The sequence below is a fragment of the Perna viridis genome, chromosome 3, assembly GCF_037379345.1.
Source record: "Perna viridis isolate PV_CMFRI_1.1 ecotype Kerala chromosome 3, ASM3737934v1, whole genome shotgun sequence".
Lineage (NCBI taxonomy): Eukaryota > Metazoa > Mollusca > Bivalvia > Mytilida > Mytilidae > Perna > Perna viridis.
Window position 1 is genome coordinate 22,571,696 of NC_142447.1, and position 25,827 is coordinate 22,597,522.

The 25,827-nt window shown below is 32.1% G+C and overlaps 1 protein-coding gene across 8 annotated transcripts in view; it reads right to left on the reverse strand.

Annotated features, from left to right (window-relative positions):
* Window positions 1–25,827, reverse strand: part of LOC148621464 (complexin-like) — an 87,813-nt gene that overhangs the window by 61,087 nt on the left and 899 nt on the right. For 6 of the 8 annotated variants that reach the window (XM_088575909.1, XM_088575903.1, XM_088575902.1 and 3 more), the window contains exons 2-4: window positions 19,324–19,404; window positions 8,523–8,630; window positions 688–781 (exon numbers count right to left, since the gene is read on the reverse strand). The gene's annotated coding sequence lies outside the window, so the exon portion shown is untranslated. Of the gene's footprint in view, window positions 1–687; window positions 782–8,522; window positions 8,631–19,323; window positions 19,405–19,444; window positions 19,460–25,827 lie in introns of those variants that run through there. The other 2 variants (XM_088575893.1, XM_088575894.1) reach the window with 2 other exon arrangements.

A 25,827-nucleotide genomic window follows, 5' to 3' on the forward strand; every position in this document is an offset into this window, starting at 1 on the left:
TTTTGATCTACATCAGATGGTTATAAGACTCTGAAGTCACATGACCACATTGTGATGGCATATTGTTCTGTTTATTAAACCTCATTTTATCCAAATCGTTTAAAAATTTTGTTTACTTGGTATATTGCTTCAAAGTCAAAGGGAGATAACTCATTTTTCTGGTTTATTTTTAACCCTCTATGTATGACCTTATAATATGATAAATCATGCAGATATAAACAATGCACATATTTACATGCATTTAAATGTTATTGCTCAATTGCTTTATTCTTCAATAAATTAAGGAAACTTTAGTGCCTCTAAATATTAACAATATTAAAAGTAAATTAAGAAAAAAACTTTTTGCCTGAAATACTTTAATAAAAAATACAGCAATAAGAATTAATATATAGTGTTTATAAAACTTGAAAGATGGGAAAGCATTTAAAAACTAAAACTGTCATAATATGGCCAGTGGTGCTTACACAGTAGTTCTGGCAAACCAAAAAAATGCTTAGTAAGCACATTTTGTAAACCTTAAAGGTAAAAAGTTTGTTTCACCCCTGATGCAGTCTGATAATTTAAGGATATCTCATGCAATAGTAAGCAAATAGTATTTCTTCTTTACTACCACCATGATTATAAAGTTTTAAGATGACCATAGCTCAAGATCTCCAATTTTCTACAGAAAGTATATATCTTACTTACCTTCAAAACAAACACTGGAGAACTTTTCTACAAATAAGTTCCAAGTCAGTTTTCTATCTTCTCACTTTTTTGAATACCACAACTTATCAAAACACTACAAAGACACAGTATGACAGTTTTAGAGTGACAAAGCTTCTTGAATCCAGCCAGTAATCAATTCTAGGCTGTAAATACTATGGTTAACAACGTGATTTGCATTTACTATCTAATCATACATATATACACTATCAATTCTTATATTGGAAGTATCCCAATAGATTCCTCCCGTAATGGCCAAAAATCAATGCTTGGTTTTGCCAAATTAGGAAGTTGTGTCCAATTTAAAGGGATTCCATATGGTATAAATGACAGTTGTAATTGAATTTGGCTGACAGGAAACTTGTGGAATTGGTTAAAGAACTGGAAGATATTGTCATCATGGTGGAAATAACTCCAACATTATCTTTCTCTAATGAAATAGATAAGAATATGTCCATTCAGTCAATATAAATTTAGCAGAGAAAAACATTTGGTCACATGAGTTTTAATATTCCTGCCATAATGGAGACTGATAATGGCTGTTAAATATTGTTTCAGACTACTATCTTATAAGATTTACTGTAATGAAAAAACACTTCCATTACAGACAACTTACCACTTTGGATGGGAAACCTGCCATTAATAAATTTTACTTCTAGACTAAACTGTTTACAGAGAATGAACTAAACAGGTCTATACACTTGTTAAATATGTAAATTTTTCCCCGTTTTTTTTCTTTAATACATTTGACCTTGGTATGACCTATCAATATTATTAATACCCGTACATGTTAACTTTTGTGTCTTATACATTGTATATTTCCAGTATGATCTTAACAGATTTAGGTTTCAGTGCAAATCAAAATTCAAATCATTTTAATGATCTTTAAAAAAAAGTTGTTAAGGGAAATTAGCATAATCAATTGTTACACAGGGAATCTTTCAATAGAATTTGTGTTTTTCAACCTTAAAAAAAAAAATTTTGGCCACAAACCGACAAACCAACAATATTCAAGCACAATAATTCAATAATATTCTGAATAATTTGCATAAAAAACCACAATAAGCAACCAATAAAATCTTGTACACGATGGAATGAACTTTTATTCATGGAACTCAATTTTGATGGTTTTTTTTAAATTTGTTATTCAGATGAGTGTTGAATTCATAGGTTGTAAGTTTTCAAAGAGAATTTGGGATTTAATATGAAGTTTGATCTAACAACAAAAATCATAATAACTGGTATCCACAAGCAATACTTCTTTTCGGATATTTGGTGATGATTATGAACTAGATAAGAAAAATAATGTTAAAGATTTGACATTAAATTTCAGAACTGATCTGACAACTATGCCGACAGACATCGCATCTTTAACCATGATTATACATGAAGTTACATAATGTTCCCACAATATTCATGACAATTCTTCTACAGCAAACTATGTATTTGTTTCTGGACTGACATAATAGGTGTTATGTCATATTAAATGTAAAATTCTCTTTGAAAACATATAAATTGTACTCAGAAACCCATGAATTCAACACTCATCTGAAAAGCAAATAATGTATTTGTTCCTGGAGTGACATGATGGGTAACATGTACAAGGCAGAACATACTGATCATAACCAACCCAATAGTGTTAACAATTCTTTTTTTTTTATATACTACTTCCTTGCCTATAAAAAATCATTAAAGGTTGTCCTATTGCCAAAAACAAGAAGAATTGATATTTGGGCAAGAAAACCGTATATCCTACTTGCCTAAATAACAACCAAATCTTGCATTAACTAAAGGACAACCTAGTTTTTATTTTGGGCAAGTGGAATTCTCATCAATTGCCAAATAGGACAAAAATTAAAAAATGATAACGTTAATCCATGAAAATTCCAGCCAGTAAAACTTTACTTTAGTGTTTATTGTTATATTTTCCTTTTTCTATCAGCAATAAGCTAAGTATTGGCATAGTTTTTTCAGAACTTCCTCATTCATTTGACATTTACTATTTATGATGACACAAAAAGAAAAGCTTTTCGCACTTAAAAAGAATTGTGTTCTTTAAAATATATATATTATGTCAAGGGTAATAATGTTACATATTACTTCAAGCTTCGCTGTGTAACACTTAATCAATCACATAAATGTCAGTCACACTTCTTCGTTATGATGTCTTTTTGTCTATCAAATTAAAACCAATGTTATAAAAGAGTTGAATTCTAAGGCATTCTTTATCTCTTTTACCATTGTCAGACTTTAATATAAATGGACCGTAAAAACTTCTCACTGATAGTAAGGTGTACATTTTTTGTACATTTTTTTAGTAAATAAACTACATGTATTTGAAGATTTTTGATGGAGCAACAGGTTATTTTAGCCTTTATATAAGAACTAGAGAAACTTTAATGTAATCACTGGTAATCCTGTATTCAAAATTTTCTGAGACTAAGAAAAAAAAAAAACAACAACTAGAGATACTGTGAGCAAGCTCACAGAGAATAGCCCTGCTTCAAATGCAGTAGAAAGTACAACCAGTACATTCACATTTCTCCCTTTGCAGTCCCTTGGCAGTAACAAAATTCCATCATGCATATCTACATTCGAAGCCCAGCCTTCATATAAAGTTTCAACAAAATCCCTAGTATGGTGAAGGAATTGCACTTACATGGTTTCGACATGTAAAACCCTTAAGTTGGATTATCTCCCTATGGAGCCCCTTGAAAGTAACTATATTACTTTTATGCACATCTACATATGATGCACAACCCATAAAATTTCATCAAAATCCCTTGAATTGTTAAGGAGGAATTGCACTTACAAGAAATGTGGAGAGACAGACAGATGGGGGGATTCCTTTATAACCCCCAAACTTTGTTTGTGAAAAGATTTCATACAAATTTTTTTTCTCCCAATCAGAGGTTGTGCATGTCTGCAAGGTTCATCCTCTCTAATGAGTTTGCAAGTGGAGACCAAAAATATAATACACCCTTCTTTCTGAATATTCATAAAGGCGGGCCTTAATATCAAAACAAGCTAAGGGGCTTAAGTCCCTCACCCTGCATCTCTTAAAAATAATAATAATCCCCATAAAATAAAGTTACGAGTGCCACATAACTTATAACTTGTCGCACTACTATGGATGAAACCAATTAACACCCAGTGTGTGTATATCTGGTGAAATATGTTTCAGTTGACTTATTTTACGTCCTATGTCATCCCCTTGAACATTTACGACTACTAAAGCACATTTCAAAACAAGCACATGTACTTTATGAACAGATAAATGTCCAATATTTAGGTAAAGATTATAATACTGATAAAAGTATGGGTGAATGAATGACTTCAACTAACGGAACTATAAAGTGACTCTTAAGTAATGTAACCAAACAACACCAGCATTATCTTTAATGATACAATATGTATAAAAAAATGACATTTGACTAGAACATAACTGGAAAATAAAGCTGATTTTACATCAAGTTTTTAAAATTTACCTTACGAGACCCAAGACTTTTGGCTTTATTACCCCCCCTCCCAATATTTAACCTGAATTATTCGTTCCACCCTTGTTAAAAAATAGACTAGTTCATAAAAATCTGGAATTTGGTCATCTCCCCCAGCTGACCGACTTCTGGATCCGCAACAGTGAAGAGTTACCATAACCATGTTTAAAGGGAAAGATTTTCATGTAACATGGTGAGTTGGTGTATAAAAAAAAAAAAAAATTACCCATAACTTGTTCAGTTATTGCAAAAATTAATTATTTAACTACAACTAAGAGTGTTAAGGTATTGATATAACCAAACTACACACACTTTTATTTAAGATGATTTATAACCAGGGCTTCTTAAACATTGTGTACCTTATTTCGGCATGGACATGGCACACTTCAAGGAGCTAATCTCTGTACTCATTTAATCCTAACTTCCTTATTGCTGTTCTCGTTCCCAGCCTAAACCACAATTATTGGTATATGTCGAGAAGATACTTATTTAAGCAAATTATCAATATTAAACTCAAAATCAACAATAACCGACAAACCACAAGACAATGGCTTTATTCATATTGTAGAACATTGATTGAGGCTGGCGGTTGATGAAGTTAACAATGAATCATTCTTGTTCTATTCAATTTTATTGACCATATTATTGGAACAATTGAGTATGAGCTTCTTGTCGCTTCCTGTTTCAAATGCAAATGTACAAATGTATAATGTTATTGTTTACTTTAGCTTAGATGTTAGTCATGTAAAAAAAAGTTCACGACCTTTGTATAATGGTCCTTTACAAAGGCTGATAAGACCCTTTTGTTGAGTAATGGGTAAAATAAGCAAAGAAACTCTTACCCTTCTAATCTATTCATCGTCAATTTCATCAAGTTTTACATGTATTTACTTTCCTAAATTTTGTGGATGGGTGTCATTCCCATGCACTCAATACTTCGTCACACTTTTAATTCCTTTTTTGACAAAGCCCACAGAATTTTTATGAGTGCATTGGTCAATAATGCTTTCTGTTAAGTCAAAATATCCTTTACACAATTTCTCTACAGAAACTATCAAGCAAAACAATTACTTTAAAACCCTGAATTAAGCATATTGCATGCATGCAATACAAAGTATGTCAATATAACCTTTGGGTATGGAAAGTGCCCCAACCAATTCAACCAATCACACGTTCAGTCTGCAGACCATATATTCCAGTACAAAAATTCTGACTATTTCAAAATTATCAAACCATGTTCCATCACTTTAAATGATATACATGTATTTGTTTATAACGATGACGAACTGCATTGTACCATATCAAAATGAGAATTAAAAATTGCAAAACATGCAACATTCTTATAACCGACTCTTACTTCTGCAGTTCCCTTACAAACAAAACCTTCCATACATGAAGTCACGATGACTTAAGTTGCAAATCATCAACAAACTTAATATATGGATTAGAATGCAACTTATGTGGTTTAGTATATGTTGGAGAAACACAAGAACGATTAATCAAAAGAATGTGTGGTCATCGTTCAGGAATTAACACCACCAAATTACCGACATTTTATCAACACTTTAATCAACAAGAACATTCAATCCTCTCTATGAAAGTTCGTATTTTAGAAAAAATTCACAATCCTAATAACAGTCCCGTTCTAAGTAAAAACTATCGTACGGAAAGAGAGGAGTACTGGATATGCAGACTAGGTACTGCAATACCTTATGGATACAATGACAACATCAAAAGTATAGGAAACCTTTCAAGCTAATATAACAATATGTAGCATCAATGTGATGAATTTATTTGACAAAAATCCAAGATGGGAAAGGAGTCATGGCCATCGCCACTATACGTCACCTAAGTTACATGATGTCTCCATAGATGGTCTCCTTCCTTTCATACAAAAACCTCTTGGATTTCCTCACATTAGAACCAAACTTTATTCTATACCTCTCACTCTCCCACACTCCCTTTACAAAACAAGTCTTGACACTCCTGTTTCTGACCCCACCTCATCATTATACAGACTTGTTGCCATCATTTTGGATGTTGGTTTCCACAGACTGTTTAAACCAGTTTGTGTGAAAAGTCAAGATGAAGAAAAACAATCATTTCTTCCACTACCGTTTGTAAACAAAGGTATAGATGCAATTAATTTGGCTAACATCCTCCATCACAAAAATGTCACCAACAAAATTCCCCCATATTTCAAGGACAAATCCATACCAATTATTTCATATTCCTATACTTCACCTATTGCATCCAAAATTTTCAATTATTAAAGGCTATTGCAGAACCTTGCAATTGAGGGCTTCAAGGCTAAACCACCTAACTGTTCCTACAAAAACTCTCCATTCAAATATGATCCTTCTGGTCACATTGTTACGGGAGATTTAACCATCATCGAAAACGAATCTCTCCGTAATATCCTTTCTAAAGGTCTCAAGTACCGTGAACCATGCTCCATAAATTGAAATTATAACTTTAAAGTTCTTATGGATGCCTTCGAGGACTATGCAAAAAAATGGATAAAATGAGAACAAGAAGACAATGATTCTCAGTCAGAGTGGTTAAAAGCCGTGAGGTCTTTAATTTTGAAACGAATAAGTTTTAAGTAGGTCAATGAGTGCCAAAGCTACATCAGTTTTCAAAGACCCTGATGTGGAAAAAAACATTGTCTACTATACATGAAAAATATGTTGTCGTACCAGCAGACAAAGTCCAAAACAACATTGTTTTTGTCTGCAAAACGTTTTACATCAAATGTTATTTATCAGAGGTAGACGTAGAAAATAATAGCAGTGATAAGACCTATACTGCTACCACACTCTCCAAAGAAGAGATTGTGGAAAACCATAAATCTGTGCTATCCTCTTTTGGTCTCTCTACCAAGGATGATGATTGTGATTTACCGCCTATGTACTGGATTCCTAAACTCCACAAGAATCCATACAAACAACATTTCATAGCTGGATCTGCAAAATGTACCGCCAAACCTCTTTCAAAACTTTTAACTTCTATACTCAACAACTGTCAAAGAGGGTCTACAGTCCTACCGCAAAACTTGTTACTCCCGTACTTCCAAATATACAGAGGAAGATGTTTACAAAATGCTGGAATTTTTAATCGACAACATATTTGTCCAGTGTGGTGGACATGTTTTTCAACAAACGGTCAGCATTCCAATGGGAACAAATTGTGCTCCTTTACTTGCTGACCTATTCCTTCACTCTTATGAGGCTGACTTTATAGCTGATTTGATCCAAAAGGAAGAATATCGTTTGGCTAGATCCTTTAATCTCAGTGTCTGCTAAATAGATGACGTAGTATCTTTAAACAATCCTAATTTTGGGGATTTGATACATAGCATCTACCCTAAAGAACTTGAGATAAAGGAAACAACAGACACTGTAAGGTCAGCCTCATATCTTGATCTACACTTAGAAATCGATGGTAAAGGAAAACTATTGACCAATCTTTACGACAAACGTGATGACTTTTCATTCAGAATTGTCAACTTTCCTTTCATCTGTGGCAACATCTCTTCAACACCTGCATATGGATTGTTCATATCACAACTCATACGTTATGCCAGAGCTTGCTGAAACTACGCCGACTTTTTGTATCGCGCTAGAACTCTAACAAATAGGCTTCTGAAACAGGGTTATGTTGCTACAAGATTGAAGTCATCACTACAAAAGTTTTATGGTCATCATCATGAACTCGTGGATTGTTATGGTGTATCCATCTGCACCATGAAAACCGATTTATTCAGCGGGTCATAGTTTTCCTTTCCTCGTTTGTCTACCCAAAACTTGACTTAGTATGAGCAACTCGGTGGGTGTTTCTAGAAAAGCAGAGGACACTTACCCTACCGGTGCCCCTGGTCCATGCTTCCAGTTTTTAGTGGAGTCTGAGTTGCTCATTTGCTTTTGTTACTTTGTATATATGATTTTAATTACTTTATGTTCTTTGTTGTGTATGTTTTCCATGTCTGGTCTTTGTCCCTTGATTGCATTCTTTTGATTACCGCTATAACCTTGGTTTCCTTGATTACTCTTTAAATATTTCATGTTTGGATTTTTTATGCTTTTGCAAATAAATTATTTGAACTTTAACCCTCACCATTTAATAATCAAAACTATCCACTTCTTTCAATGGGAAGCTTCAAAATGTCTATCCTGAACTATTCTTACATTCAGTCATTATACTAACTTTTATTAACTTTATACTTAAATGTTACTTATATCATCAAGAGTAATCCCTTTTAAATTAAAAAATAACCTTTAAATGGAATGAATCTCATCGATGAGTCAATGTAGTTTATACCTATTTTGGAAGTTGTTTTCAGCTATACCATATCACGCCAAATGTAATGCAGCATAAATTCTGTAGCTCTAGCATAAGTCTTTAGATTGACGGATCACAGCTAAACATCTGAAAAAGATAATATAAATTCTCGTTTATCTTTTTCAATCTTTAATAAAATGAATTTTTTGTGAAATAAAGTGACACTAAGGTTAGACGAATCCAAACATAAAATTATCAATGAGTTTTAATCTTTGAAACAATATAGTCTACAAATTACAAGAACAACAACTCACCTTTCGTGATCTACTTGTACTGTTTGGATCTAATCTGATACTCCAAAGCCAAATTTATATACATGTTATATCAACACCAATAATTCAATCATGAACTTTAATTTATACATATGCGTGGCAGTGTTAAAAACAGGGCGTTAATGGAAAATTGTGATGAAACTAGAGGCTCTAAAGAGCCTGAATGCTGAATTGCTCACTTGGCATTCTATTTGTGTAAACGAAGCTATTTTTTTTTTCCTGGACAAAAATTCCGATTGGTCATACCTAAGGAACAATTTGATCAATTTTCATTGAATTCTGTGCAGTAGTTTCGGATGAGAAAATTTTTGAAAGTACCCGGTAATAACATTAAAAATAGCAAAATGATGTAAAAAAAGTAATTCCATCATGGCTTAAAAGATTTACAAGAAAATTTTACCACAGATAATCTCAACATGTAGCACACTTTTAACCTTTGTCAGGATTTTGCAGAATTTGACTAAACCTTTCTCAGGATTTTGCAGAATTTGACTAAACCTAACAGTTTAGGAAATATATGTGAAAATACAGAATACCCTAAGGAACATTCAAACCAAGTTTGGTTCTAATTGGTCTATTAGTGTCAGAGGAGAAAGTTTTCTCAAGAAATAACATTAAAAATAGCAGAATACATCAGTATGTAAATAAATATCATAAAAACCAGTAGTATCTGAGAAGAAGAGTTTTGCATGAATTGATTACGAGGACTACATTTCAGATTTTGGTAAAAAAACTAATCTTAACCTGTATTAGTTAAAAAAAAAATCATTGATTCCTTCTCAAGATATCATCTAGAAAATGTTAGGGAAAAGACAGATGGACTGACTAAAATTTTCTTGGAGAGTATCATACACTTTGTGTGGTGGGGTATAAAATTTGTATATAAATATCTTGACTTCTGACCTTTAAAATCAATAGAGCTCTAAATTTTCATGGCAAGGATATATATATATATCTGTGTGTATTTGTACTAATTTCATTCAAAGACATTCATTCAGATTATTCACCAGGTTGTTACAGACAGAAGGAAGGTAATGTAACTAAATCCCTTCACAACTTATCCCAATGGTATCAAAAATAAACATGCTGATAGATATTTGAGATAATTCAGTCTTCACAAACAACAATGAGTCTAACAAAAGGCTAAATTTCTAGTAAAACTCTTTTCTCTGTAGAACGAAATGTGATCTTATATGTTGCTGAATCATGTTCCAAACATAAACAAACAACAAGAAATCTTTTAAACTGCAGCATAAAATTTTATTCTGTCCTCACATTGAGAATAGAGATGTAACAATTGTAAACTTGTACAATGTAGCATATATTCTATCACATAATTCATAGTTTTGTATGTATAAGAAATAAGACATGCTTAACTACAAAAGTTGATCTCATGACCAACCTAAACATTTTGAACATTTTGTGACAAAATCTTGTGAGGAACATTCAAAACTGAGTTGTCTGAAATCATTTTCTGTTCAAAAATATAATAATTTGTTTACAAAAAAGGTTTAATTCTTTCTCTTTCATTTCATGCATTTTACTGGCTACATCATCTGTTGGCAGACATATACTCTTCTTTCCAACGTTTACCTAAAAATACCAACTTTACAAGTCTATTTTTTATCTCTTTTTTTACCTGATTCCACAAGAAGGAATAATGGACAAAGGAAGTTCAAACATGATTTTCTAGCAAGTTATGACCTTTAAACATTTTTTTATTTCATATCAAAATGATTGTTCTTGACAGAGAACTCTTAAAAGATTCCACATGGGATATCATAATTGGATGCTGCTGAGACAGAACTTTTTATAGCTTTAAAGAAAGCCAACTTCTGTTCTAATATCACCAGGAAGTATTAACACAATGTGTTCTGCTACCTCACAAATGGGTATCCCTCGAGATGGTTGCTTAATCATATGTTTACTGTACTCTGGAAGACTAGTTAAATATCTCACCTTGTAGTACAAAACTATAGATAGGAGAACAGCTATATTATGGTAAGATAAGAATAAATGCTTCAGAGAATGCAGCTTGTTGAAACCACAAAAGTTGAACCCTGAACAAGTGGAAAAATTATGGACACACCATTCAAGTTTGTAACTACTCTTAATTTTTATCACAATTAATTGTTTTTGTTCGATAAAGAAATAAATCATGAAAACTCCGTTTTATAATTGTTTTACCACAGGCTAGCCATTCATGTTGCACTGTTTTACCCCTAGTGATAGCAAGGGGTAAAATAACGATGATGTACTTTAAAATCATATTTCTAATTTACTACAAAAGTGTATGAATATTGTTTACATGTGTGAGTAATTTGCCTCCATGCTGTTAGTTAGCAGAAAAGGTAAAAATGTGGATTTTCAGTATTATTTATTCAAGTCAATTTTCCTAGCTTCGTAATTGTATGCAACTTTAAGGTGTCATTTGTCCTGGGAATTCACAGTGAAACTTTGATAATTACTATTTTAACATGTAAAGTAACGAAAATCTTAGAAGTGGTTAGTGAGACCATAAGCTAACTTACATGTATAGCATAAATATTTCAGAGATATACATAATTTGATGAAAATTGCCTTTCCTGATCATTATTTCCATTACCAGTGTAGTGATATTGGTAATCAGGTTATTGTTTTAGAGGTGCATTGTGCAAGATATTGTAAAAAAAAAAACAATATAGCAACAAGATTTTTATAAGTAAAACTGACTCATAATTTGACATCATCCCTGAAATACCTAATGCCACTGCCTGGGATATTCAAAGTATTCAAATGGTCATTCAGCACAGACTAAGAATCACAAAGTGATGAAATATGCTTGATATTAATTGTTGAAATCGTCCTTTTTTCATTATGATTAATGATAAAAACTACTACAACTTCTTGAATTATCATAGATATCAAATTGGTATGACAAGCTACCTAAAATTGTCATTTTAAGTAATCTAGGGAAAATATCACAGAGGGGCACGATACAAAAATTGCCATTTCTTTGTAGTCCCATGTCTGATTTTGATAGTTTTGGTCTTATTAGACTTGCAATATCACAAGCTTTCGTAAAAAGTACATTGTAAAAAAGGGAAACTATAAGTAAAATCATAAAATGTTAAAGTCTCACTATCTAATTCCAGGTCAAATGGCCACCCCCTATGTAGAACCAAAAATACACTGAACCGAGATCTATGCATTGTAAATGCATTATTTGTTTGTATTCTGATCAAAAGAAGTCACAACAAAGATGAAAATGTGTACTTTAAAATCACATTTGTAATTTACTACAAAAGTGAATGAATACTGTTTACATATATGAGTAATTTGCCTCCATGCTGTCTGTTAGCTGAACAGGTGAAAATGTGGATTTGTAATATTATTTATTCAAGTAAATTTTGTGAAGAATTTCTACCATCATCATACCATTAGTATAATGATTTTGAAAGCTGTATTTTCCAAGCTTTGCAATGGCATGCAACTTTAAGATGTCATTTGTCCTAGGAATTCACAGTGAAACTTTGAAAATTACTTTTTTAACATGTAAAATAATGGAAATGTTAAAAGTGGTTAGACCTAAATAGATCATTAACTTGTCATGGTTAAGCAATGTATGAAATATCAATTGTATACCTGCAAGCATGATGAAAAAAGTTGGAAAACTGATTTGTGGAATTGACAGAGGCATGGACAGGGTACAAACCTAAAATCTCCTTTGGCCAAAGTTGCCGGTAGGGTACTAATAAAAGACTTTTACTTCAACCTCGCCAACACTTTTTGCACTTGTCCGAAGTCTGGCCTCTGTATGTCTTTTTTCGTTATCACTTTCAGTTTACTTATGTCACTGGAGTATATACATGTAGAGGCAAATATTTCACTGTACCTGTGTATAATGTTGTTTTTGGGCCAGCTGCAGCCTGTCCAGTGGTGTGTGGGTTTCCTTGTTGTTCATGGAAGACCTATGGGAGGCCTTGAGCTGACATTTTTCATCCCAGTGGGGTTGTTGTCTTTTTGATATATTTACCATATCCAATCTTTTCATATGGAAGCACACACTTACTTTCAAGGCTTGACATTAACAAAATAATGGACTGACGGTCAATTGGTTCATGGGAACACTGCTTTATGTAATACATTTAATATTCTATACCAGAAAGAAGAAAACAATGAAACTTTTTATCAACTGATAACTTACAAAAGCATTTTTTTTTATACAAGAGAGAACAACTTATAGTAAACATACAATAATTACATTGTCAGGTATCTCATTGACTGGATTGGTAGGTCATTCTGGGCCATCCCCTATACCTTTTCAGGTATCAATTGACTTGATTGGCAGGTCATTCTGGGTCATCCTCTATACCTTTTCAGGTATCAATTGACTTGTCTTGATTGGTACATCATTCTGGGTCATCCCCTAATATGCGTACAGGTATCCCATTGACTTAATTGGTGGGTCATTCCATGTCATTCCCATTGACTAGATTGGTAGGTCATTCTAGGTCGTCACTTGTACATGTACAGGTATACAATGCCCATATATAGTAGAACTCTCTGTCTAAAACCTAGTTAAACCTAACAACTCTATCAAACCAATATTAAGTGTCAGTCTCTGTAAGATTCAGGCAGTGGGTGAAAGATGGTATGAAAAAAAACCCATCATTTTGATAGTGTAAAATTCACTATTTGTACCATAAGAATCAATGAAAACAGACAAGATTTTCGATATTGTGCTGGACCATTGAGTTACAATTTCATTGAAATGCACTGAAAATAAACATTTCAAGGGCAGATAACTTGTTAAAAACCTCATTTTTCTAAGATTTATTGAAAAATTTCTGCTCAAAGCCAGTGATGCAGAGATCAAATAATGGTCTTTTCAAATAGAGGAAGTATCCATGAGTGATATTACATTGTCAGATTGGTGGGGTTTGACATGCATGTTTCTGATTTTTCCCATTTTGCCTGATTATTAGAAACACTTACACTAGGCTCTATAGGCTCTAGAGAGCCAGAATCAAAAATAGTCTTTATAGCTTTCTAAATCTGGACTCTTGATCCTACCGTACTATTGACACAAGAATCATTTAATCAATACAGAGCATCTTAGTTATCCACTCTCTTTTCATATTATATAATAAATCTCTAATTGTCATCTTTTCTCTTCAAGGGCAATAACTCCAACATTGAGCAGCAGATCTTTATGAAAATTTCAGCATAGGTCTTACTCACCATGATCAATTTTCCCCCTAGAAAATTAGGCTAAACCCTCTGGTTTTCAAGTTATATCAACAACCTGCCAATTTTTATTAGTGATGGTCATGTTTTAGGATATCCTAACACACATTCATGCAATGTTTGGTTACAATCCATCCTACAAGTTGTCTAAGGGGGGATTTAAAAAAAAAAATCCATTTCAGGACCCATAACTCATTCATTTGTCAACGGATCTTTCTGAAAATTTCGGCATTCACGTACATATAGGTAATCCTATCATGTCAAACAATTATAATCCCTGCCAGACTTTAGCTAAACCCACCTGTTTTTGATTTATTTGCATAATTCTTCAATTTGACACCTATGGTCTATTTTTAGAAACAGTCGCCATGTTTTTCACAAGATCAAAAATTTGCATGCATAGATTGCCTAACATATTCTACATAATATTCATGCAAAGTTTTGTTTCAATCTATCCAGTAGTTTCAGAGGAGAAGATTTTCAAAGTTGGAAATGTAAAATTCAGGCAAAAAATCCATTTCAGGACCAATAACTCATTCATTCGTCATATATCCTTCTGAAAATACCAGCATATATATCTTCATTCTATCATGCTGATCAATTTTACCCCCTACCAGATATTAGCTTTACTCAATTGTTTTGGAGTTATTTGCAAAATTCTACAATTTGACCCCTATAGTCTATTTTTAGTAATGGTGGCCATATTTTTCACAAATATCCCCACACAAGGATTGTTAAACATGCTCTACATAACATTCATGCAAAGTTTTGTTTCAATCCATTCTGTAGTTATAGAGGAGAAGATTTTCAAAGTTGGAAATGTAAAATTTAGGAAAAATCCATTTCAGGACCCATAACTTATTCATTCATCAACAGATCTTTCTGAAAATTTCGGCATAGGTCCATCCCATCATGCTGAACAATTTTACCCCTACTAGATTTTAGCTAAACCGAACTGTTTTTGAGTTATTTGCATAATTCTACAATATGACCCCCATGGTCTATTTTTTGTAATGGCAGCCATAATTTTCAAAAGATCAGAACTCTCCACACATAGATTGTTAAACATGTTCTACATGGCATTCATGCAAAGTTTGGTGTCAATCCATTCAGCAGTTTTAGAGAAGAAGATTTTCAAATTTGGAAATGTAAAATTCAGGAAAAAATCCAATTCAGGACCCATAACTCATTCATTCATCAACAGATCATTAATCCCCACACAAGGACTGTTAAAGAATACCCTAAGGAACATTAATGCGAAGTTTGGTTACAATCTATTGAGTAGTTTCAGAGAAGATGTTTGAAAAAGTAAACGGACGACGACGATGGTCACATAGTGATGGCAAAAGCTCACATGACCTTTCGGCCAGGTGAGCTAAAAAGGGTATGTTTCAGAAAATAAGTTTATTGAAAGCTGTATTTAATTATTACAAACCAATCTCATCACTAGTTATATTGGTACTTGAAACCTTCAGTTAAATCACTATATAATTCTAGAGCAGACTGCACTAAATAGCATTTTAATATTTCCATGCTGTAAATCTTTTATATTACTTCCAAACTTTAATGTCTATCAATTCTCTTTAATCAAATGTTTTCCATGAAAAAACGAGTTTGAGCAGTGCAACAAAGAACACATCTTATTTTCAATGTAAAGTGAAACTTAATTATTATTTTCAGTATGTTTAAATTGTATGTGTTTGAAGGGGAAAGATGCTTAATAGTGCAAAATTCTTCAAAAGCAATAACTCCTACAGTGTACATGTATACAATGATAAATTACACAACTACAAATTGTAGGCCTACTCATAAGGTCAAATTTTCTTAATGAACTTTGACCTGAGTCTGACAAAAAAGTTGTACTGGACAAACACTTAATTTCAACTTATACCTGGATGTTGTGCACAAATTTACTGGAGTGAAGTCTAAAATCTTTGGAATGCTTGACAAAAAGATGGATAAAATAAAAGATAAACTAAAGATAATTTTTTGGAAAAAAACCAGGTGCCAATGATTAATTTGGTGTTCTGATGGATATTTATGCATAACCTTGGGGTATGGAGATTACCAGAAATGTGAATCACATTTTGTCCCTCAATTTTTCAAGTGGAGTGTCCTCTAAGTGTATTCTGGTTGATTTAAGAGATTCCTTATATCCAGATAAACAATATGGTCCTAGCTACAACCAAAAACGTTAGTGAAACAAGAGGCTCAGGGAGCCTGAATCGCTCACCTGGTTAAAGTTTGTCTTTCAAGGGCAAAAAATTTAACAAGGAGTCCAACAATTTTTACTCAAAAAGGATCATTTCAGCCATTGAAAATTTCTTTCTATCTTTTATAGTTTTCAAAATATTGTCTGAAAACTGTAAAACAAAAACACATCATTTTTCATCTTTCAAGGGCAATAACTCTTACAAGGAGTCACCTGACAACTTTGATCCCTATAGACTTTAGGAGGCCTTATAATAAGGATCATTTCAGCAACTGAAAGAGTTTGGTTAAACCTAACGGTTTTGGAGATATCTGCGATAAACTACTGTCAGAACCCTATGTTCTATTTTTAGTAACGGCGGTAATGTTTTTCAACGGTTCACAAATCCACAAATCAGTTCAATGTAGGATACTCCAAGGAACATCCATACCAATTTTGGTTCTAATTGGTCAAGCTGTGTCAGAGGAGAAGATTGTTTAAAGAAATAACATTAAATATAGCAAAAAACATCAAAAAGGGCAATAACTTCAACATGGCTTAACAGATTAAAGTGAAAATTTGACCACAGATAGATCTTATCATGCTAAACACTTTTAATTCTGTGTCAAAATTTGGCTAAACCTATCAGTTTTGGAGATATATGCAATAAAGTACTGTCTGACCCCTACGTTCTATTTTTAAAAGGGTGGCCATGTTTTTTGATGGATCAAAAACCTCCATAATAGTTCTATGCAGGATACCCCAAGAAACATTCATACCAAGTTTAGTTCCAATTGGACAAGTAGTGTCAGAGGAAAAGAGTTTTGAAAAATTGTTAACGACAACGATGAAGGACCCCAAGTGATGGCAATAGCTCACATGGCCTTTGGCCAGGTAAGCTAAAAATGAATAGAACCCTATGAAATCAATAATTATGATTCTGTTGCCATATGGACCATCAAAGTATATTTACTCTTTAAACTGTTTTAAACTTTTTAGGGTATCTGAAAATTTCTGTCAGACTAACTTGATATTAGACAGAAATATCAGACAGTTATATGTGTTCCCAAGTCACTGACATCTTTAATGGTTTACAAGATAAAAGCAAGCAAATTTTTGCAAAAATCATTATATCTAGCCTGTCAAATCAATAACTCTAACATTGTATACTGTGTTGGTATAGAACATTGACAAGAAAAATTATTCTTACATTTTAGTTATGGATATTTTTAAATTGGTAAAGTCATGTTAAAAATAGCCACCGAGGTGACCATGTTTAAGCTCCATGATTATTTTCATAATAAACTCTCAAAATGCTTGAAACAATCTGGGTTCGATTAACTTAGTAAATCTGAAGATGTTTGAAAAATACATTCTGGTAGCGCTACTAAAGGAAAAAATAGAGCAAGGACAAACAGAATGACATACAATAATGAGAGCAGTACACAAAGGTGGATGCAAAGTAATGGGAAATGTAAGAACAGAAATGGTCAACCAAAAAAAAAAAAAAAAAAAGGAAAATCCAGAACACTTCATGCACAATATATGTATTTGATTCTAACCTACTGCTATAAAACTCAAATGATTGCTTCCCAACTTTCCAACTTTAAGATGTAAATGTTTATCTCCTCTCTTAAATCAAATGTTTTCTGTGAAAAATGAGATTTTACAGTGCAATAAGGCACATATCTCATTTCCAGTGTAAACCACTTCCTCTTCAGAGACATGACTGTAGGAGCACTAATGTACCAAATAAACATTAAAAATCTTTTACTGTTAAAATTTATTGTGCTACAAGAGAAAATTAATTTAACTAATGCAGCCAAGCAACTTTTGTCATTTTCGTGACTATAAAACAGCGCCCAAAAAGGTTCATCACAAAAACAGGAAGTAGGAGACCATTATACCAACGGGCAAGACATTGATTTTCTTAAAGACACCCTTGATGTTAGCAACATTATTATGTCCTTTTTTGTATCTGTTTTATTTTGTTCAAGGAAATGATGTGCAGGCTATATTACTATGATAACCGTTAGTAACAGATGACTAGGTTTCATCAATAAGTGAACTAGCGGAAATTGGAAATGGCATTTATAATTCTCCAAATTGTCCACATCCTTGCACATAAAGAGACTATGATAATGTTACAGTATGACCCCAAAATGGTATTCTATGTCTTATCAAACACAGATCAAGATTCCTGAGATTTTGAAATGGGAGCAATGTAATCCATGTACAAAAACTTCAGAAACTATCAAACCTCCCTTCTCAAAAATAGTTTAAGATCCCAATAAGCTCATACAGCTAAAGTATTTTCAAACTCCATACTATGACATCATAAATAGATTGCTTTCTGGCATTTTGCAGTGTAAGAGTCAACCCTTTCTTTGGAGCAAGAACAAAGAAACCAGCCTTATCAACTGTACATGACTATTCAAGTACACTATAAAATCTGACTGTAAATAGACACATATTGTAAAAGTAGAGTTTGTGGGGTACCAATTTTCATGGTTTTTGTTTGTATGGCAAACTACGAAATTTTGCTCTCATCAACAAGCTGGAGTAAGGCATAGCCATACATGTATGTCCCCTACTGCTACCAAAAAAGTTTAAGTGCGTAAGTCCGCAATGTGTTCCTATAGTGTACCATGTACAAATTCAACAAGGTTCTATTATTCCTGTAAAATTTGTCAAATTAAATAGTGGAGCAATATGATCAACTACATATGTTGACTAACAATCCAACAAAATTTGAACAAAATCCTTTAAGCAGTTTCCAAAGAGTTGCATCTACTAAATGAAACCAGGTGGATACAGAGACACTAGTTATTCTATGTCCCTTTCCACTTAACTGTGGATGACAAAATGGAAATTTCCCATTCATTTGTCAAACCATGAATTTGAGAATTGAAGAACTGACAATTTTCCCCAAACCATTAAAATTAGTACCAACAAATACAATTTTTTCACAGTATATCATTTTCTTCCACCCATGTATTCTCATAACCTGTCTAATTCAAACAAAATGTTGTACTAGACAGATTACAACAGGTTACACTGTACATTGTAAATGAGCAAAATACCAAACCTGCTTGTTTACATCTCCATCAAATCCAATCATCAGTATCATCAAAGTTACTTGACAGGGAAATCTTAAGGTACCCGGTATCTGAAAATAAAGTACATGTACATGTATATATGGTACTCACTATAAATCAAATTGACACAATTCAAAACCATATACAGTATAATTAAACTTCACTATTGTAAAGAATTATAATAAATACACATATTCACATTTCAGATAACTTATCTATTTTTTTAAATAGCCCACACAATATATGACTGTTAAAGTAAGAAAGGTGTTATTTCCAAATGAGTGAACCTTCATGTAAAATAATCTCTTTAAAAACTTGAGTACATGTATGTAATGACAAATTTGTATCAATACCACAAGTGACTGCACAGTGATACAAGAAACTGTATTAATACTTGTTGAGTAGGAAAATTAGAAAAAAGGCTATTCATGGATAATTTCTTGGCTCTAAGCGCATTTTTCATGCAAACCATATATGAATGTATCATGATGGTACTTAATGAGAAAACATGTAAAAATTGATACGAGCATAGATTGTAAAAAGCCATTATGACAATGTTATTGCCTCTAGTTCTGTTATAGAGAAGTTTGTGATTTTAGCTGATAAAGGTGTACATTCAGTCAATTTACTATGTATGAAGCAATCATAATAATAAAATATGATTACTGATACAACCAATTTCAGTATACTAAAACATAGGTCACCCCATCACATTACATCAGCAGCACATGCTACTCAATAACAACAAAAACAAAGGAAGTCCACTGGAGTTTAAATTTTCTTGCAACATAGTCATGAACTGTTATTAGCACTATCATTGCACAGCAATAAGAACAAAATTATCTTTTGTACAAATACTGATAAAACATTACTTTAACATCATCCTGCGAGTTACATTTTACCCCCAGAAAGCTTGTTTTACCTAGTGTGAACATGGGTTTGCATTCCATTCATCATTTTTGGTTATGAAGTTATCAGGGTAAACCAGCTGTTGGTAAATATGCTAGTGTGTAAAAAATCCACTTACACGTCATAAAAAAAATATCAAATTGAGATTTTCCTCAAATCTTGAATTTCAAGTAATCTGATTGGTTAAAATTTGAGTTTAGGAAGGATTTTAGAAAGTGTTTTATAAAACCAGGCACTGGTAGCACATCTATTACTAGAGATGAGACAAAAACAACAAAAGACTGTAAGGTTTTTATCATCATATAATTTAATAGCCCTGCTTTCAGGAAGACAATCCCCAGCATCAGGCTAGTGCAAGCCCTGACTCTAAACAATAAAAACATAAATTTGCCTTTAAGATCAAGGGTTAATTGTATGAAGTTATCATGGAATGTGACACTGCCTTATGGTAATAATTCACAGGCCACAGATTTTAGATCTATTGGGAGCAAAAAGACAAAAAACCTACGAAGTGGGCTTTCTCCATGACAGAAAAAAACTATATCTTTTGGATGAGAAGAAAGAGGAGGAGAAGAAAATAAACTACATTATATATTCTTTGAAGAAAGGGTATAATAAATCTATTGCCTCAAAACTATTTAATTAATTAAAAGAATAGTTAACATGTACAACATATTTAGATGCATATAGTCTTTAAATTTAAACCTGATTCATGGTATGGTTATCAGTCCCATAAAATTGTATCTCACAGTTGGTGGAATCAATATGGAAGTACAGTAAGCATGTTTACACTTTATAACAATACATTCTACCAAATATAAAAATGATCTGCAGAGCTATTTCAGAAATGAAGTGTCCACAAAGGATACTACAATTAAGAGTTGCTGAAAATTGTTGAAGCCTGTCAACCCTTGGCACTTTTGTTCAATCAAAATGGCTGTATTGTATGAACATTTACACTTCCAAACTACACATCTTACCAAAAATTAAAACACCCAGACGAGATTGACAACAAGATGTTAAAGGACAGACAGACAGACAGATAGATAGAAAACCATTACTTTGTCCCTCTGTCACTTTGCGGCTCAGAAAACAAAGTGCATGTACTTTCATGTAGTAACAGTTTTACTGTCTACTCATCAATGTGAAATAGTAATTAAAAGCAGGAATAGAAAAAGCCTTACATGACTAACAATGTGATAAATTCTTCATGTACTGGTACCTAGCTGACTGGAGATAGTTCAATTATTTTTGTCCAGAACACTTTCACACATGGCTTTACAAGTTAGCCACTTCAATAACTGAAACACCATCAATAATCAAATGGTCATACAAGTACAACTCCTACTGACCAAATTAAACACCTTGACCACCTACATATGTACATCACACCAGATATCGGTATATATATATCCAGTGAATTTCACAAGAACAAAATAAAATGGAATTAGTTTATCTGGGAATTTTTGAGAGAGAATGTTTAAATTTTTGCTGTGACAATTTCATCAGTTATAAGAAGTGCACTATTGCATTATTAAAGATATCACATTTACATCTTTTTCCAAAAACAATTCAAAATTTCAATATAAGTTCTAGTACCAATGAAGTAGGCAGGTCATCAATGTAATAAACCTTTTGCTTTCTTTATGTCACATGTTAATGGTCAAAAGTCACCAACCCCATTTAAAAGACCCATTGTCTTGAGGTTGTGATGTGCTAAATATCTCAAAAGGCTCTCTGATTTTATTTGTATACATGTTCACATGTAAATGTAATATATAAAAATGCTACAGCTCTGTTAAGTCATTGAGAAAATAAAAATACAAATTTATAAAAAAAAATCATTAAAAGACAATTACTCCTATAAAAATAAACAAATCCCCAAAACGTTAAATGGATCTAGTATTGACTCCTTAAAAGTCTCTGAATAAGTTCTTAGGTCATCAGTGTCTAGAATACTACAAAACTGAATTCTGCTTTGCTATGGGAAAAATATAACCAAAAAAAAATTAAAATGAAAGTACATTGTATACAAGAAGTATTTTTCATTCTGGACTGAAAAAGGAATTATTTCACAAAATGGTATGTCATAAATTACACCAGGTACATGTATCCTAGCACAAGAAACAGGAGATGCCACAGCAAACCGGTGTAAATACAATGAACGCAGAGATTTGTGTAAGTAAATTTTGAAACAACAGACTGTAGGCAAATACATTGTAATATTCGGTGTTCCTTGGTGTCAAAATTTACTACATGTAAGATTGTTCACTCTCCATTCATTGTACATTTGTACATCTATTATGGTTTGTTGTGCAATCTCCTGTTCTATGTGCAAGGATCCCCAGTGTGTATATACATGCATAACAAAAAAACAGTTGAAGTGGGAAAAAGAATGTTTTTGCTTCTTGACTCAAAAAGTTGTTTGGACCAGATAATATGAAAATTAGATCAGTAAGAACATATTTTGTCTCAAAATCTTCTTTCAAATTCAAATTGTATTGATTATATGCCATGAGCTTCATACTGTCAGCTTATTTCTCGATGACATTTTAGACACAAGCTCTTAGTGTTTGATGGGTTTCCTATCCTCTAATCAAGCATGGTTATTCTATTTGTTTGTTCTGTCATAGCCTTTCTTAGAGAATCAATATTGATGAAGAAAGACACAACCAAGACTGATTGTATTGACGTAGAGAGGTCAATTGTAAATAAACAAGTTTTATATAATTATTCCTCATTGTACAGTTACAGTCTACCATTATCAACACAAGGTTGTAGAGAGCTACAGAAAGGGAGATAACTACCAAGTACATATACATGTAGTACAAATATTAATGGTTGGTTTGTTTTGATCTTCCTATTAACCAATTCTTAAGTTTCAATTTTGTGGTACAGTGAATTAAAGTCTCGTAAAGAGTTATCATTTTTGAAATTTGTTTAGTGTGGTGCTCCAATTTTTACCTGTCAAAATTATTATTTTCAAATTTTCACTGTGAAATGTGCATCCATATACAGTAAACTTCAAACCTTTAGGAAGACTGTCCTTATTCATACATGAACATTGTAATTTAGTGAACTTATTGTGTGAGGAATTTCTGGTTTAAAGACAGGCTAATTGATTATTAAGTTTGCATCAATATTAATAGAGATACATGTGTCAATTTCTACAAATATGTAAATATTTTAATGACAATATACACATCTGAATAGTGATTTTATACAGCACAAAATTTCATGATTACCAAATAAGTAATATAGAATATACAGCAATTAGCTACTTTGGTTTTAAAACAACCCAGGACAAATTTTTTTCTGACGTATTCGGTACAGTTGCTTTAACATCTAATGACAGCAATTATGTTTAAATATGCAACATAACTGATGGATCGTATCTCTTATTTCATTGAACAAAAATGATGCTAACCGTTGAATTCTAGGCTCCATTGGGAACATTTGTGTCCAGAATTATTTCCATCAAAAACAGTCTTATGGTTTCACAAATGGAATAATTGTAAATAGTTTACTTGTTGAGCCAATTAAATAATTTATTGAAATACGAAACATGGTACAGTGATCACACAGTTTTCGAAATAAAATCTATAATAAAGAATCTATTATTATGTCACAGACTGTTTGCACCACATTGTAGTTTTGTAATTAAGGCTTGAAAAAGGGGTTTTAATGACAATTAATATCTCAGGAATCAAAACCTACTGCAATGTACATGTACATTATTTAGTGATTATAAGAGTAAAGTAGTATTATTATCTATTGCAATACTGAATTTTATATTTTAACAGGTAGACTGACAAAGCAAGAAAATTTGACCGGCTATCTTTTTTTCAAGATAGTATTTGTTTCAATATGTCTTTATTTATGGTTAGTTTTTTTTAAATAAAATTACCAAATAAGTCTCAGTTTCATATTACTTGTACACTGTATATCCTTGAAATCTGCATACATGTAGTATGATGAATTTTGTTTACATTTTTTTAACATACCAATGATTGTATAAAATGGAAGTTTGGAACTTCCTAGACTACTTTTTCAATATTTGTGCAGAGAGATACATTCAAATATTTTGTAACAGACATAGTATGTGATGAATAAACACAAAGTCTAACATGAATCTTTTAAGAACTACAAAAAAAATCTGTATTTAAAGTTTTTTTCTAAATATGAGGATGTCAAAAAACTATCACAAGCAATATCCAATTTCATCTGCCTAAGTCCAATAAAATGGCCAACATCTGCTGCCAAAATTTCCAGAACTTGGTGCAAACAATGATTATCATTCAATGTAAAAAAATATATTCACATGTACATAAACAAATGTACTTATGAATCAATTAAGTTTCAAACAGGTTGAGAAAGGAACTGAGAATATGCTTTAAGTATTAATATACATAAGTTTCAACATTAAAGTACCTTAGTGAGCGCGCTCACATACCCCACACGTCCCAATGTTGAATACTCAAGTAAATTTGTTTGTAGGAGAAATACATGTAGAAGGACCCTGATAAAAAAAGGAGTAAGAGTGTTTTTTAAGCTTTAGACTTTTATCTTCTAACTAAAATCTGTTACTCAGAATGGTAGTTTCAAACTCCAGACTGTGATTTCTTTGAGTTTTAGTTAATCCAAAGTAAATATCATCACAGTCGAACAAAACATACACTTGACCTGTAACTTATCATGGTGAACCTATATACCAAAAATCATGTCATAATCTGCAAGTGTTTAGAAAAAAAGTCAGGAAAACTGTTAATTCTGTGAATTTTGCTAAGTTCAAGGCCAGTAATTTCAGTAAAATCATCATAGCAGAACAAAACATACACTTGATCTGTAACTTATGGTGAATTTATATACCAAAAATCATGTTAATATCTGCAAGTGTTCAGAGAAAAAGTCTGGAGAACTGTTATTTCTGTGAATTTTTCAAAGTTGAAGGCCCGTAATTTTGGTAAAAATCATTGGAGCAGAACAAAAGTTAAACTTGATATACATATATGTAAGTGCAGTCAACCACTTTGTGAAAAAATTCTTTAAAATCTTTGGCCAATCCTTCAATCAGTTTACCAACTGCCCAATTAAAAAAGCAAAAAATATTATAAGTCAAAACTCTCTGGATTTGAAAACCTAACACTGATGCATTTACCTTTATTTACTTGTATTTTTGTTTTTGTTTTATGTTAATTCATTTTTAAAATATTATTATCGTTAACTTCTTCAATTTCAATTTCAGTACAAATTTGAAAACCATAAATGTGATATTTGTAACTTTTTAACTCACTTTTTACTTTTCCCCTTTGAAATTGAATAAATAAAAGCATTTTTCTGCATTGGAAGAAAAGGAAAATTTACAACTTTTTGCATTTTATGCACTATTTTATTAAAGAAATAACCAGTGACAAGTCTCTTGAATAAAAATAGATTTTTTCTTATAAGACTAAACCATGTAAACTCTGATAAACCAACAAATTAATTAACTCAGGTGTTTTGTGTCAAAAAAATACTAATCATAACTCAATAATTCACTGAATACCTATTTAACTTAGCTACTTGTACATGTCCAGGTCAACAGG